General features: G+C 35.4%; 1 non-coding gene across 1 annotated transcript; it reads right to left on the reverse strand.

The window, feature by feature from the left end:
• Positions 1–4,185: 4,185 nt before the first annotated feature.
• On the reverse strand, positions 4,186–4,257 carry TRNAD-AUC. Its single transcript has one exon. It is a non-coding gene; the product is annotated as a tRNA-Asp (tRNA).
• Positions 4,258–4,658: the final 401 nt, after the last annotated feature.

The raw sequence follows: 4,658 nt of genomic DNA on the forward strand, positions 1-4,658 counted from the left end.
CCCACCCAGATAAAGAAATATTCTAATTTACACGAGATGTCCAGTATATGACAGTAGAACATTAGGTGGGTGTGGGGCTGTTACACCTTCACGTGGATTGAGGTTTAACAGTATCCTATTTTCCCTATTTGGTTTCCAGCAGAAACAGTGTGATGATTTATACCTGAGATCCTTGTTGCTCCGTACCTGGTCAGGATTATCCGTCAGTTCATAAGTATGGGGTGCTTTGATCTAAGGGAAAAATTTTTCTTTGGTTACTTTTGTTTTCATTTGTTTGTTTGGTTGCTTTCACTGCTATACCAGTTCATAGAGGACAACACCATAATTGGGAAATAAAGCAGACGTGTGGGGGCCAGCCAAATAAGGAGTTCACTAGACTGAGAAAGCAAAGCTCAGGGAAGACTGAAAAATTGTAGTAAGAGTTGGAGTCGGGGTAACAGAAGCAACTGGTTTGTAGATAAGATAAAGGCTAGTTCAGGATCTAACTTCATAAAGGGAGTGCACTTGCCCTGGCTGAATACTAAGTGAGTATGGCCAAAGGACGCGATGGGCTGGAGAGGCTGGTTTTGGAATATGGACTTGGTCAAGATTTCTGGTCCAGAGAAGTTCACCAAGGGGTCAGTGGGTACAAATGCATGTAAGAAACACAAATCAGGTAATAGAGATCAGAAAGCCAGAGAAGACTCTTGGAGGATCAAGATCCAGGGACCTATGTCTGTAAAGAAAACATCAATAACCTTGACCAAAGATTAGGAAAAAGTCAGGCTCTCAGCACAGGGTCTGAGCTGTGTGGTACCAAGAACAAGAATAAAGCTTGATTTCAAGGCGTAATGTAAGTACCACAACATCTTCTCCTGCCTGTGTGTGTGCAGAACCGATGTGCAATTTCGAGAAAGCCTGAGAATGCACTTTGTAGGAAGTAAGTTCTATCTGATCAGAGTGTTTGAGCAAATGGAAAGAAGTTTATTTTCTGATGCATTGTTCAAAACTGGAACATGTCTGTTATTATTTTAAAACAAATACAGAGGGACGCTTTTAATATAGATGATAATACTCAGGAATGAACAAGGTGTAATCTCTTCAAAACATCGATTCTTTACATTGAAGCTTAGAAATATCTGCCAATTAATTTTCTCATTAGCTCATGCACTTACTCACAAATATTTACTAAATGTCCACAGTACATAATGTCTTACAAAATCTTAAAAACTTTAATACTAACTTCTATTATTTGTATGTTTAGAATTTCAATAGCAGAGAGTCAATAATTAACATTATTAGCAATTAATAATGGAGTGACTGTTTAGGCAAGTTCAAGCTCTGGGGAATTATGAAACTTACCAGAAAATATTGATGACAATGGAGAGAAATAAAATAAGGTCACAAAATCCTGAAGTCGTGATTTGTGACTAGAATATTGATTTGAGAATGTATTATCTGAACCACTTAGCTACGATAATGGCAGAGTTCGGACGTCTGCATGGAAGTGGTGATTGATCGTGTGGTGATAGAGAAGTTGGTCCAAACCCCCTACACTGGGTGAAAAGAAATTGATTTGGCAGCTTCCTCTGCATTTGTTATTTGAGATAATTTTAGCAGGGAACGCCAGGCTAAAGCGTTGGCTTATATTTATTATTTGAGATAATTTTAATATGGAATCCCAGAGTAAAGACATTTTTTGAGGGACACTGGCTCGAGCTGTTGGCCAGAAATAAAGTCTAAAAATTTTCTCCTTACTTCCTATTTGTGACTTGTGGTTTGTTGAGCCAGTCATTGTATTTTCCTGAAAGAATGACTACTTTTATTTAGTTCTGTTTTAAACACAATGAGAGTACGTGGCTGGGTGTGAATAGAAACACAGCATGGGATGTATTGGGGCTGCAGGAGACAAACAAAGAGTTCAGGAATATGCTTCTTTACAAACTACAGAGCAAATATTATTTTGAATAAAACATTATTAATTAATTAATTTAGTGTAGGAGGAAGGTAAGTAAGTTTATTTACTTAGTTTTTTTAGTGGAGGTATTGGGGATTGAACCCAGGACCTCATGCATGCTAGGCATGTCCTCTACCACTGAGCTATAACCTTCCCCAACTAGAGAATTATTTTCAATTACAAATTATCCTCAGGAAGTTTTATATTCTTTTTTCCTTAAGCAAACTTTAGGTATGTATTATTTTAATCAGATTAAGAGTCTTGAAAGGAGTCAAGGTAGAGATTTAGAAAAAGAGGGTTTTTTTTGTTTTGTTTATTTATTTATTGTATTGTTTGTTTGTTTGTTTGTCTGTTTTGGTAAAGATGAGAGACTTTGGGCAGCTAGTGGGAAAGATGATGATACTGGAAACAGGAAGAACCATAGATAAGAGGCAAGACAAGGAGAAGGTTTCAGAAAGGGAAGTAAGAGGAGTATTACTGAGTTTGCCCTGGAATTGAGTGCCATCAACCTTGCCTCTTCTTCCTGAGTTAATTATTAGAGCCGTTAGTGTTATAAATTTCAGTGTCCTTCAGTTTGACCCTGAGTACCTAAAGCAGGTAATTCAGTAGTCTCTTGTTTTGATGGGTTACTCCCTATTTAAATTCTACTCTTTCTGGGAGTAGAGAAGAGTGAAAAAGAGAAGAAAAAAATTAAAAATAAAAAGGAATAAGAATCTTACAAGACATTTTTATCTTTATTTGTTTGGCTGTTAATGTCATTAATCTTTCATAAATACTTGAGTCTTTTCCTGATTTCTAGGCCCAGTGAATGCTAAAGTTATGCCAAGAATTAACTCTCTGCTGACATAATAGATTCATGTTATATGAATCTTTAAGACAGGAAAATTTAACTATCACTTGACTATGGGAAAAATAGACAGAAAAAGAATATATGTATAGGGAGTGATTACACTGTTCACTCCATTCAGTGAGTGTGTGCTTTGCCATGAGAATGAGATGGGAGACAGGAGCTGGAATCCCTCAACCTCAGTTCCTGGGTGTTATTCATGGAGTGAGCATTGCAGAGTGCTGAGATTCTGGTTTGTTTAAGTAACCAATGGATCGACCTACAAGTTGACCCTTACTTGATCCTTCTTGGGTCAATCCTTCATCCACAATTTCAAAATGGGAAACTAACAGGTTTCTATTTTTCTAATTCATTTAGTGTCAAAACCCAACCTAAATTGATGTGAACATTTTTTAATAGTCTTTATCCTATAATTTAATATTTATACACTTAACCTCAGAAGTAATTAATGTGTTTGACTTTTGAATGTTTGAGATATTTCATAAAATATTGCATATACTCATATTGCTTAACACCCCAATAAATTTGGCCTAATGGCCAGATTGAGGAGAAGAGAATTACTTTATTTAGTCCTTATAACAACCTCATAAGGTAAATACAACATTATACCAATGGAGAGACCTAATGAGGTTAAGTAACCTACTTGAGGTCATAGAGCTAGTAAGTAGAGAAGCAGGCCTGTTGAATTTTTAAAACTGTTTTACATGTGTTTCCCCTCTTTTGTTTTAAAGTAAGTGTGGGAAAATGCCCCAGGAGTGTATGAAGTATATATTCTGTTCTAAGTCCTTTACCCCATGCTTCTCTAACTTATTTCTCAGATCTACTGATGAACAGTTTTGTGTATATCTTTCCAGACTTGTTTTCTGTCTCATAAATGTAGACACATATAGTAAAGTGTAAAATGTAAGTCTATACACTCAAGAGTATAAGAAATGCATCTGTATATTTCTCTTAAATGTCATTTCTTGTTTAAGCCCCCATTCCAAGATTAGAAGAAATAAAATCTCAGAGCATAGGATTATCTCAACCGATTCAAGATTTCCTCAGGGAAATCATCCCTGCCTTCCCACCTGGAGGTCAGGTCTGAAATCAAGAATGAGTTGGTGAAGGTTGCATCTACTCCTCCGTTGTTGTCTTCTTTTCACACTTGCAGCTGCCAAGATGTTTTATTTTTTCATTGCTTGCTGTAGGCGTTGCAAGATATATCTTTAATTTATCAGGTGTTACTTTAAATTAATATTTATTACCTTATGTGAAATGTTAGGATCTTACAATTGTGTAATTTCATTTACCACTCTTCCAGGTATTTTTTTCATACTATCACATATTTTACTTTTCTCTGTATTTTGTTTTTGTTTTTTGAGGAGGGTAATTCGGTTTTTATTTAGTATTTAGTTTTTAATGCAGGTACTGGGGATTGAACCCAGGACCTTGTGCATGATAAGCACATGCTCTACCACTGAGCTATACCCTCCCATCACCTTTTTCTCTGTATTTTAAGGTTCACAGTACATCAACATTTTTTCTTACGTTAAATGGTCAATTGACTTTTAAATAAATTAAGAAAATCATTTTTTAATATTGACTAGAATGTTTACTAGTTCTTGTATCTTTATTCCTTCATGTAGACCTGCTTTTCCATTTTGTTTTATTTCCTTCAGCCCTACAGAATTTCCTTTAGCATTTCTTGTAGTGAGGTTTTGCCTATAATAAATTTTCTTAGCTTTGTTTGAAAATAACTTTGATTTGCCTTTATTTGTTGAAGGATATAGTTCCTGGTGGAAAAAAATAAATTGAGAGATATTTCATTTAGCATTTTAAAGATATCATTCCATTATCTTCTATCTTCCATCATTTCTGGATGAGAAGTCAGTT

This window comes from Camelus ferus, chromosome 3 (genome assembly GCF_009834535.1).
Source record: "Camelus ferus isolate YT-003-E chromosome 3, BCGSAC_Cfer_1.0, whole genome shotgun sequence".
Lineage (NCBI taxonomy): Eukaryota > Metazoa > Chordata > Mammalia > Artiodactyla > Camelidae > Camelus > Camelus ferus.